Genomic DNA, 12,771 nt, shown 5'->3' on the forward strand with positions numbered 1-12,771 from the left:
GTCATATTTTTTGTTAATAATGACATTATTGCTTCTTTATTCCAATTTCTATACTTTTTATTTTATTAAAATCTTTTTGCACTAGCTAACCTACAGATGTGTCTAGTTATGGTGTGATAGTTTCTTTTTTTGTGGAAAGATTTTTTTTTAATTATTTTATTATGACTGTAAGATTAAGGTTTTGGTAATCTATGCATTTATAAAATTCCATTTCACCTAAATTTTCAAATTTTTATCATAATACATTTAACTTCTCTGTTTTTTTAAGCTTTACATTTGTTTCTGTATTTATTTTTTCGTGTTTTCTAATATTATTTGTAGGTTCTGTTCTCTCTTTTTTCATGGTCAGCTTTGGTTGATATTTATAAATTTCACATTTGTCTTGTCAAAAAGCCAAATATTGAATTGATTTTATCCTTCCTAGTATAATGTTAGTGTTTCCTTTTTCTTTTGTAAAAAATAACTGAAGACTAGAATTTTCTCTAAATTTTCCTTAATATTCATTCAAGTTTGATAGTGATATTTTTATACTAATTTGGTTTGAATATGTAGAAAATAGATCATATGTTCTTACTTCTGATGGGTTATTTTGATGTTTGTTTTCGAATTTACAAAACTATGAACTTGGATTTGAAATTGAGTTCTAAAGTTCAAAAGCAGGTCTCTGTAATACTGACTTTGGAAATAATAAGAGTTGATTAATGGCTTAATATAAACTTTTACAGACGTTTTCCATGTGGGAAGTACAATGTTTTATATGTGCCTATTAGGTCTATCTTAATACATAATTAAGTTTTTAAGACTTTTTAAAACAAAAGTTTGTCAATAACAATGAGAGAAATACGTACAAATTTGCCAGACGTTAGACTTGAAGCTGCTTAAGCATCTTTATGGTTGTATTTTATAAAGAAATCCTATGTAACAGTGTATTCATTGTCATATCCACTCTAAATGGTTGATTAAATTATTTTAAAAACAATAAGTAGTAATTTAAAAATGAAAAAAATACTGCTGTGTTTCTGTCCTCCTCAAAAGAAGGCAGAGGTTACACTAAAACAGGTCTTAATCCAGGCACCTGCTTTGAGGGTGCCAGACCTAGAGAAAGCATTCCATCTATATGTCCATAAGAAGGAAGACATAGATTTGGGAATATTAACTTAGAGGTTGGGACCTGAACCCCAGTCACTGGCATACTTGTCCAAGAGGCTCCACCCAACCACCTGAGGCTGGCCTCCCTGCCTTCAAAACCTTGCAGTCATTGCAAACTTGATAAAAGATGCTTTAAAACTTGGGGGCAAACTATTTTTATTAGACACCAAGTGAAACAACTCCTGAATGGGAGAGGTCACTTATGGATGTCTGATCAAAAGATCTTCAGATACTAAGTAATATTTAACAAAATCCTGCTTGTTTGAGCTACAAGTGGTCTGTCATTCCAGATCTTTTTAACAATGAAACAGAAGGCAGAAGACCATATTAATAACAACAAACTAGTTATAGTTACAGCTTGGTTACAGCTCAGGTGGGAAGCAGGCAGGGGCAAAGGGCAGTGGCTTTCCAAGATGCAAGTGCAGGGCAACCCCTAAAGCGGTCCTGATTCCTCTTGGCTTCCCTTTTTATCGTTTCTGTCTCCTCCCTGTGAAGCCTGGTGGGTTACATCCTGTGAAAAATAGGTGGTGGTTCAAGTATTCACCAGATTGTTTATGCCCAGGACCAGAGGTTCTCACTCAGGTCCTCGACTTCCTCTTTTGTAGGCACCCCCAACCTGCGTTGTTCTGCTATCTTGGACTCTATTTTTTTCTATTCTAACTACCTGACAGTTCTAATACCATAGATTATAAGCAGTGTGTTTGTCTTTATCATGGGTCTATTTTAGAAACATTTAAAACAGTGTGTTTATATTCCTATGTAAGACTGTCTCTAGATCCATTCCATTATGATATTCCTAAAAGCTGGCAGCAGAAAATGCACAGAATATGCTAGATATAAAGGTGCAGGTCTGATTCAGAGAAGGGAAGAATCAATGTGTTTATCGGCAGTGGTGAAGTGGGCAGTTCTATAGTCTTACTCACTTTCCTCTGCTGCTGACAAGAGAGCTGGTTCATAGGGCAGAAGCAGATTCTAAACACAAAATGTCAGAACACAGAAACCCAAGTTAACCTCATGTTTGTGGCACTACAGAGTCGTTGGGACAAATCTATAAATGACTCTTGTTCTGCAAGTCTGAGAGGAGAAAAATTCTGTGCCAAAGTTTATGACAAAATAAGTTTCATACTCTCAATGAAGTAGTATTAGTTGCATGCATTTTCTCTAATGATTCATATTTGCTATCGATTCATTATTCTTTAACATATTTGAAACAATCATAAAAGTGCTAAAAGTTTATAAAAAGCATAGATCTTCTCAAGGGAGTTATTTTGCAGGTGATTGAATCCTCATACATCTATCTTTGAGACTGTTACTTAATCTCCATATGCCTTAGTCTCCTTATCTGTAAAGTGCTGACAATAGCAATGCTTTACTAATAATGCTATCATGTTTAATAAGTATCAATCAAGCATATAGGATTTTAGAGGTGTTAGATTTAATTGTTTTTAAAAGATAAAAAAAAAACTTTGTTACTTGAATTTTAACTTCTTTAGGACTTTTTATGTCACTAAATTTGTGAAGAAATGAGGTTAAGTTCTGTGTAATGGCATTTTTCAAAGTCATTTGGGAAAGTTTGCAGTGAATTCCATTCTTATTGAGGTTATGTTTTGTGCAAGTAAACATAAATTCAATGCATTATCATTAAAGAGTTATCTCTACAAATAGCTATTGGTCCATTTCATGTGAATGACAGGCTTTGTCAATATTTGAAGCCATTAGCAAACTCTTCAATATGATTTCTCAAAGATGAGCCATTGCAATTAATTTAAATGAGTCTTATAGTGTTTATAAACTAAGGACAATTCATTTTTCATCTTTAATTCTCAGTTTCAAATTTTATTTGCTGTAAAATAAACTCCTGGCTATAAAGAAGAAAGGAAAGAGGTTAGGCATAATTCGTAGATAAAGAAAGTCTTAACTAGAATTTAAACGATGTAGAATTTTTTAGTAGCACTAGGTGTAGGGGAAAACAACTTCGATGGATCTAACTACATGAGGAAAGAATCTGACACAATACAACATGTATTATTTATAAAAGGCAGTGAGTACATTACTTTACTTGTAGCAAATGTATTATAGAAGGAAATAATAGATCCTGAAACAGGAAAAGGTATATTAGTCATTCATTTGAAAAAAATTCTGGTTTAAGATGATTTAGCCTTTTTCTTTTCAAAATAGCTTCATCATATGAAAGTTAAAATCACTCATTGTAAAACATTTTGAAAATTCATATAGTTCCTATAATTATATGAATTCTTCTAAATTCATATAATGGAGAAGGAAATGGCAACCCACTCCAGTGCTCTTGCCTGGAGAATCCCTTGGACAGAGGAGCCTGGTGGGCTATAGTCCATGGAGTCAGAGTCAGACACGATTGAGTGACTGACACACACACACAAATTCATATATAAAAATTAATTATACTTACCTATAATTCTACCATAAGAATTGAAAGATTTTGAAAATCAAATGAAATTTGAACATAAGGAAAAAACATTTCACTGACTAAAACACGCTATCTAGAATTAGAAAAAAAAACTCAGTTCAACCTCAGATTCTGTTTTTTATTTTGTGACTTATGGAAGGTTGAAAGTGTTAAGCTTGCTTGTTTTAAAAATGAAAGAAAATCATAGCTATTCTCAGTTTAAATGAGATAGGTCATATGCACAAGTTGATTTCCAGAAAACAGTATTAACCATGTATATGTGTATATATGTGTATGTATCATATGTATGTGTATGTGTATTCAGAGAGAGAGAGAGATAGGAAACTTGACTCATGCAATTATGGCAGCAGTCTGGTCAGCTGGAAACTCTGATAAGATTTAGTATCACAATCTTGAGCTGCAGAACAGAGGCAGAAGTCCTCCTTCAGGAAGCCTGTTTTTGCTGTTAAGGTTTTCAACTGATTAGAAAGGACAAATCATATTATTCTTTAGTTAAGGTGAACTGATTATAAATGCTAAGCATACCTTTTAATTACATTCACAACAGGAGTAGTATTTGACCAAAGAGACACCAAAACTTATCCAAATTTACATATAAAATTAGCCATCACAGCATAGTAAGCACACAATAAATGATATCTATTCATTTGATTCTCACTTGTCCTTTCACGTATTAACATAGTTAGTGCAGAATTTCATCATCTTTACCCTAAAACATTTTACAGCTTATTTTCTAATATCCCTTCTTCAGTGGCTAGCCACTCTAATTCACACCTGCAGAGGTATGGTTAATAATGCAGATCCTTTACAGCTGCCGCAAGCTTATGAAATGTCACTGAGGTGACACAGAGTGCCACTGATGTGACTCACAAGATGTGACTAAGGTGTCACATCATCTGACTCCTGACACTTCATCACAGTGCACAGCACAGAGTTTGCTCTGCCTGAACTAAACTCTGTAATTTGCAGAGGGTGACACAGGGCTGCTTTATGTTCTAAGACATTTCCCTTTCTATACCCATTGTTTTCCTCAGAACTCTTTGTCAAAGACTTTCTATCCTCTTTGACAATTTTTTCCCCAATATGTCTACATCTAAGTGAATTTCTTACTCCTCAATAGTCTAACATTCTTCTTTTTTACCTCAAATTTTAAATATTTTATATTATTTATATACATTGCTATCTTCCACCACTGACCTATAGTCATTTCCAGGGCAGATGGAATAAAGACTATGCTAAATGTCTCTGTCCTCTCTCTCTTCCGTCTTTCCCTCATCTTCCATCCCCTCTTCCTCCTTCATAAAAAATCATTTAGCACAAGGCAAAAGGTTTATTTAATAAGAAACTAATGAAAGACTAACTGTTGTCTCCATGGATAGTGGGATGCCAAAGAAGGTTTTGAGAATGGCATAATATGAAAAGATATCATACATGTAAAGACACATTTGGCAGGAAAGTTTATAACAGAGTGTAGGTAACTAAAGGCAGAGAGCTAGGTTTAGAGGCCATTAGTATAACCTAGCACTGATTTGATAAGAAACAACATATTTAAGAGATGAATAAATCAAGTTTTAAAATGAGAAACTTTGCTTGCAGTTGAACAATGAAAACTGTAAAGTGTTTATTACACATAAATTATGTGTATTTCATTACATTTTACAAATAATCTCATTTAGACTCCTAATTTATTTAAGCCACTTTATTGAATATAAATAAAAATTGATGCATACTAAAGGCTGTACTTTGCATTGAATACATACAAAAGACTGTACATATTTAATGTATAAAAATTGATGAGATGAAAATAAGTAAACACCATGAAAGCATCACCACCATAAACAATGTAAACATATCTATCACCTCCAAAAGATTTTTACTGCTCTCTACTTTTTCATGTGATAAGAACACAGCATAAGATAGATTCTTTGTTAGATACTGCTAGTATTTCTTTCAGTCTATTTAGGGTACAATAATCACCATACCTGTTCTTTCAGTGGCATAAAGCTTTAAACATATTCAGTGTGTTAATTTATCACAACTTAGGTATTTAAAGAAATCACATTTCTGCACTTTATTATATATATTTCTGAAAAACATAATGTTTAGGTAATTCTCCATATACAAACTGTTGCTGTTGGTTAGTTGCTGAGTAGTGTCTGATTCTTTGCAACCCCATGGACCGTAGGCTGCCAGGCTCCTGTGTCCATGGGATTTCCCAGACAAGAATCCTAGAGTGGGTTGCCATTTCCTTTTCCAGGGGATCTTTCAGATAGGGCAGGTAGATAGTTTACCACTGAGCCACCAAGGAAGCCCTTCCAAATACAAGTACAAAACTGTCAAATTTTCTATCACCTGTGTTTTTACCTACTAGATATTTACCTTAAAATTGTACTAAAATCTTAAGTGATTAACAAGGGTTCTTTGCCTCTCAGTTCAGTTGCTCAGTTGTATCCGACTTTTTGCGACACCATGAATCACAGCATGCCAGGCCTCCCTGTCCATCACCATCTCCCGGAGTTCACCCAAACTCACGTCCATTGAGTCGGTAATGCCATCCAGCCATCTCATCCTCTGTTGTCCCCTTCTCCTTCTGCCCCCAGTCCCTCCCAGCATCAGAGTCTTTTCCAATGAGTCAACTCTTCGCATGAGGTGGCCAAAGTACTGGAGTTTCAGCTTTAGCATCATTCCTTCCAAAGAAATCCCAGGGCTGATCTCCTTCAGAATGGACTGCTTAGATCTCCTTGCAGTCCAAGGGACTCTCAAGAGTCTTCTCCAACACCATAGTTCAAAAGCATCAATTATTCAGCACTCAGCTTTCTTCACAGCCCAACTCTCACATCCATACATGACCACTGGAAAAACCATAGCCTTGACTAGATGGACCTTTGTTGGCAAAGTAATGTCTCTGCTTTTCAACATGCTATCTAGGTTGGTCATACCTTTTCTTCCAAGGAGTAAGTGTCTTTTAATTTCATGGCTGCAGTCACCATCTGCAGTGATTTTGGAGTCCCAGAAAATAAAGTCTGACACTGTTTCCACTGTTCCCCATCTATTTGCCATGAAATGATGGGACCAGATGCCATGATCTTCGTTTTCTGAATGTTGAGTTTAAAGCCAACTTTTTCACTCTCTTCTCTCACTCTCATCAAGAGGCTTTTTAGTTCCTCTTCACATTTTGCCATAAGGGTGGTGTCATCTGCATATCTGAGGTTATTAATATTTCTTCTGGCAATCTTAATTCCAGCTTGTGCTTCTTCCAGCCCAGTGTTTCTCTAGAACGGTTTCAATTTCTTTGGCGTAACTTGCTTACATTTTAATTAATAAACATTTTGAACTATTTTATTGACTTTAGAGTTGACCTTAATCCTTCTTGGTTTAAAAGCAGATGTGTAAGTTAGCATTTTTTCAAACATGTCGTTGAGATCTCATGTCCCCCACTATAAATCAACACGATTTTGCTTCATATGCTATTATCTGTTTTTTTTTTCCAGTATAAAAGTGATCATTTTAAATATCATTAAGATATATTCAAGAGATATACGATAAGCATTTGCAAATGTAAAATATACATGTGCATACTCATACGCACATTCACTCCCTGCTGCTGGTGTCATGTACATTTGGAAAAAATGTCATGGTTTAGAGTCTCAGCATACCAGCATACCAGAGGGGACATAGAAATAAAGAAAAGCAACCACTGAGAGTCAAGGTCTGTTTGTGTGTGTGTGCTCAGTCACTTCAGCGGTGTTGCTTCAGTGGTGTCTGAAGCTTTGTGACCCCATGGACTATGGCCTGCCAGTCTTCTCTGTCCATGGGATTCTCGAGGCAAGAATACTGGAGTGGATTGTGATGCCCTTCTTCAGGGGATCTTCCTGACCCAGGGATCAAACCTGCGTCTCCTGTGTCTCCTGCATTGCAGGTGGATTCTTTACCCACTGAGGCATCTGGGAAGCTGAAACAACATCTATTTCAAGTTAATTTTTGCTGTGTTGTGTGTGTTATGGTGCTTTTTCCTAGTGAGTACTTTGGTGCAGGAAAACTTCCAAGAAATTTACACCATAACATCTTCAAGTGTTTGGAGTGATAAACTTTTCTCATATAAATGAAGTTGGACCTTTTTAAAAACTGCATTTATTTTCATTAGTGGCAATATGTGAAAGCAAGATGACTTTTTCATTTATCTGGAACAAAATGTTTTTGTGTTTTTATTTCCATGAGATAATAAAAGCAGTGATTCTTACTACATTCTAGTACTAGATTTACCTAAGGTCTAATGGGTCTCACTTCAAGTTTGGAATAAGGAAAATCAGTATCAAAAAGTATACTATTTTTCTATAATTAATATTTTGACTAGTAGTAACTGATGAACCAAAATAGGATAATTGGGTTTAAAAAAAATCACAACAAAAATACCCTTAAAATATCTCAAGCATTTTGATTGATACTTTTGCATTGTATTCAAGCACGTGTTTACATTAATGTATCATGTTAGCAGGGGTTCCCTGATGGCTTAGCAAGTAAAGAATCTGCCTGCAATCCAGGAGACACAGGAGATGTAGGTTCAATTCCTGGGTCAGGACGACACCCTGTAGGAGGAAATGGCAACCCACTCCAGTATTCTTTCCTGGAAAATCCCATGGACAGAGGAAACTTGCTGGCTACAGTCCATGGAGCCATAAGGAGTTGGACAGGATGGAGTCACTGAATACATGCTCCCACATACCTACATACATCATGTAGGCAAATGAGACGGAAAGTACATTCTCACAGAAGTAAAATAAGATAACAGTGTAAGTGTATATGTGGAAAACTATGTAATTACAATATATAATTTAAAGGAAAAGTAATTTCCACTATTATCCAATATAAATCTCTTCAGTGCAGTTCAGTTCAGTCGCCCAGTCATGTCTAACTCTTTGCAACCCCATGAATCGCAGCACACCAGGCCTCCCTGTCCATCACCAACTCTCGGAGTTCACTCAGACTCATGTCCATCAAGTCAGTGATGTCATCCAGCCATCTCATCCTCTGTCATCCCCTTCTCCTCCTGCCCCCAATCCCTCCCAGCATCAGTCTTTTCCCATGAGTCAACTCTTTGCACGAGGTGGCCAAAGTACTGGAGTTTCAGCTTTAGCATCATTCCTTCCAAAGAAATCCCAGGGCTGATCTCCTTCAGAATGGACTGCTTAGATCTCCTTGCAGTCCAAGGGACTCTCAAGAGTCTTCTCCAACACCACAGTTCAAAAGCATCAATTCTTTGGCACTCAGCCTTCTTCACAGTCCAACCCTCACAGCATACATGACCACAGGAAAAACCATAGCCTTGACTAGACGGACCTTTGTTGGCAAAGTAATGTCTCTGCTTTTCAACATGCTATCTAGGTTGGTCATAACTTTCCTTCCAAGGAGTAACTGTCTTTTAATTTCATGGCTGCAGTCACCATCTGCAGTGATTTTGGGGCCCCCCAAAAATAAAGTCTGCACTGTTTCCACTGTTTCCCCATCTATTTGCCATAAAGTGATGGGACCAGATGCCATGATCTTCGTTTTTTAAATGTTGAGCTTCAAGCCAACTTTTTCACTCTCCACTTTGACTTTCATCAAGAGGCTTTTTAGTGCCTCTTCCCTTTCTGCCATAAGGGTGGTGTCATCTGCGTATCTGAGGTTATTGATATTTCTCCCGCAATCTTGATTCTAGCTTGTGCTTCTTCCAGCCCAGCGTTTCTCATGATGTACTCTGCATATAAATCTCTTAGTGTCTTCTAATTATTTAAGCAGCATATTTACGACTTTTCTACCAAATTCACAGATTTCCAAAAGAAATGGAAAATGAAATTCCTATCCTTTATGAGCACATATTTCAGATTATTTTCTTTCAGTTATGTGTTGCTTATTTCAGTGTGAGGAGAAAACTTAGCAACTCATGTACTGTTAGCTATACTTGTATTGCTTTTAAAGGGTTTGCACTGGCAGTATTAGAAGTCACTTGGTAAGTAAGAGGTGACTTGACTTTGATGACTGCCTTGGTGTATAAACAAACTCTTTGACTGCTTTGGTTTTTAAACAAATTCTCTGAAAGCAAGAGTTCAAATTCTGTAATTCTCATAGCATGTATAACTGTACATTGAACTATGGAGTTAGTAGCATGAATTTTTCATTGAAAATAATAAAAAAGAAACTGCTTAGAGAAGATGTTATAACCTGTGCTAGTATGTGAAAGTGGAAGATTTTTAGATACTGACAGTTATAAGTGAGGCCAGCCCTGACTTAGATTTAGAGAGTGACTAGAAATACTACCAAACTTATATTTAATAATAATACTATTAATAACTAAAAACAAGAAAAGAACACCATCAGTTCACTCTATGCCATTTGAGAATACCATTTATGTATGCTGTATTTATTCAACATTTGGGAAAATCAATGGAAATCAATATTGTATATATAAAGTGCCAATTTTAATGACAGAATATCTAAATTTTACTTATCTCTTCTGGGCGGAGGTGGTAGTCTTTATTCTGATTTAAAATGCTTAGTTTGGTTTAACCAGTATGAATTATAAAATTTTATAGAGCTTTTCACTAGGTCTTATGAACTTGTTACTTATTAGGTGTATAAATGGCATAATATCTATTCTAGGAACTCAAAGGAAATAAACTTAAAGATGAAAATACTCACCTTTGGAAACACCTGCAACAGGAAAATTCTAACATGGACCTCACCTTGCAGGGGGAGTCCTCTCTGAGGTGATGGAGCAATTTCTTGGAGGCAGTAACCAACCAACTGAGTTTTGGAGTTATATACCAAGATTTAGACCATTACTTAAAGACATCTTCTGGACTATAAGGAAATTCTCAATTTGAAAAGAAATAGAGTAGACTGGTATGGAATCATGCTTGAATTATTTTGTTTATACTTTTAATAAGAGAAACGTAATTTATACATTATTTCCAAACATCTCATCTTTTGAAAAAAATAAACTATAAATATATGTCAGCAGACTTGAAGTAGAATGAATAACCATAAAAATTCACTGTAATAAAAACTCACTATGTTTCCCTTAACTTACATTTAAACAATTTTGAGTTATTTAGTAATAATAAGATAAATGCAACAGCCATATCATTTTTCCCTATTTGTTTGTTTCCCAACATAAAGAATAATTTCTGTGGCACTTCTTGTCTCATGCTGCTCCTAATGTTGAATTAAATAGTATATTATGGTGTTAGAGCTAGAGACATTCTAGGTTTGCAGATTTTTAAACTAAAAATCTAGACCATACATAATCCAATGTACTGACTACTTTGAACAGATCCTGCTAAGCAGACCATTTGAATGGAATAGCAACATAGATGATGATCAATGAAGGTTTTTAAATATAAGTCTCTTTCTGTTTCATTGCAGCTAAGCTCTTGTATATCTATTATTCTTACTTTTAACCATACAGGGTTATTCAACAGTGCTGCCAAGTCATACTCCCTTAACGGTCTAAATAAAAATTTTAATAATAAGATTATAGTAGTGTTTATCATAAGATATGAAACCATCCTATACAAACCATGAGGTTTGAAGATTCCAATTAGGAAAAGTTCAGTATTCTAGTGATTTGCTGTTTTTTCATAAAATGGCATGAAGAGAACTCTCTGAGAAAACTGGTCTACATTGATGTCAAGATTCCTCATGTCATAAATAATTCCAGGTATCCTTCTGTAATGTGGTAAAGGAACTCTCCCCTTGCTCTCCTTTTTAAGAACGACAAAGATACTGAACATGTGAAAAGAAACTCTATATTTTATGATACTATGAATCGACCATAACCTAAACTATTGTCTTTAAGGAACATGAAATAATAATAATAATTCTCCAGAGCCAGGAAAAAGTTGAAAGCAAATATACTCTTTAGCAGATTTCAGAAACTCAGAAAAAGAGACAAATTGACAATTTTGGCTGGTAATTTCAATGCTTGTCTTATAAAAAATATAGTCTTATGGAAAATCCATATAGTTATATGGAAAATCAGTAAGGATATAAAAGATTTAATCAACATAATCAATCATGACACAGTACCCAACAATTACAGAATACAGGGCATTTTTAAGTGCACTTAAAGTGGTCATAAAGTCATAAAGTCTCAATAAGTATAGGATAATGGGATTCAAGCAAAGTATGTTCTTGGGCCATAAAGGAATTAAATTAGAAATAAAAAATAAACATAAACCACACACACACAGAAACACACATTTTTAATGGGCCATGAGTATATCCATTAAGAAATATAGTATCTATCCATTCTAAATATAGATTTTATCCTGTGGCTATATCATACCTATGTCTAAAGACATCAGAAAACTTACTGTAATATTATTTATAATTAAAAAATTAATAAAAGAATAGAAACAACTTTAAGTCATCATTATGAGACTAGTGAAATAAATTAGGGTGCATGAAATATAAAATATTAAGCCATTAAAACTAATATGATCCTTCCACATGTGCAGATATTCAGTGCCATCCACTAATAAAAGTTAATTAAATTAATAAATATGCTCATTATTGTAAGTAAAACAACACTAATTATATATATATATATATAATTTAAATATTTCTAGAATCCACAAGACATTCTAAGAGTAGTTATGCCGTAAGAGTGAACTGGGGTTTGAGAGAGACTTTTAATATTACTTTATTGTATTTTCTTGAACTTGTCTTATTTTTAAATAAAATACATTTTTATTGATACATATAATAAAACAAAATTACACATATATGTGTACTGTATGTTAGGAATGGATATATAAAATGAGATTTCACCTGTGCTACAGTATGAAACCTAATCAGGGAAAAATGTATCAAGGAGATATATGTTAGTAAAAAAATAACTCCTGGTTTAGAGTAGCAGTATAATAGGTAATTTAGTCTTTAAAAATATTTGATGTTATTATATTGTTTTAATAATTAGAAGAGAAATTAGTTTGAGAAAGAATGAAGGACATAAAAAAATTGCATATATAAAGCTAAATGAAAAGCAACCATGGCATGCATCTTCAATTCTACTTGTTAGAAAAAAAATTGCTGATATTGAAGATGAATATTAAATGATTTTGGTCACTAACCGGCTAACCTACTATGAGGAAGTAGAGTGTTCCTGTGAAACCCCTATTTAGGAGATGAATTGG

At 34.5% G+C, this 12,771-nt stretch overlaps 1 protein-coding gene across 2 annotated transcripts in view; it reads left to right on the forward strand.

Annotated features, from left to right (window-relative positions):
• Nucleotides 1–12,771, forward strand: part of DPP10 (dipeptidyl peptidase like 10) — an 800,949-nt gene that overhangs the window by 628,176 nt on the left and 160,002 nt on the right. The gene's annotated exons all lie outside the window — the stretch shown is intronic.

Source organism: Bos indicus, chromosome 2, assembly GCF_029378745.1.
Source record: "Bos indicus isolate NIAB-ARS_2022 breed Sahiwal x Tharparkar chromosome 2, NIAB-ARS_B.indTharparkar_mat_pri_1.0, whole genome shotgun sequence".
Classification (NCBI taxonomy): Eukaryota; Metazoa; Chordata; class Mammalia; order Artiodactyla; family Bovidae; genus Bos; species Bos indicus.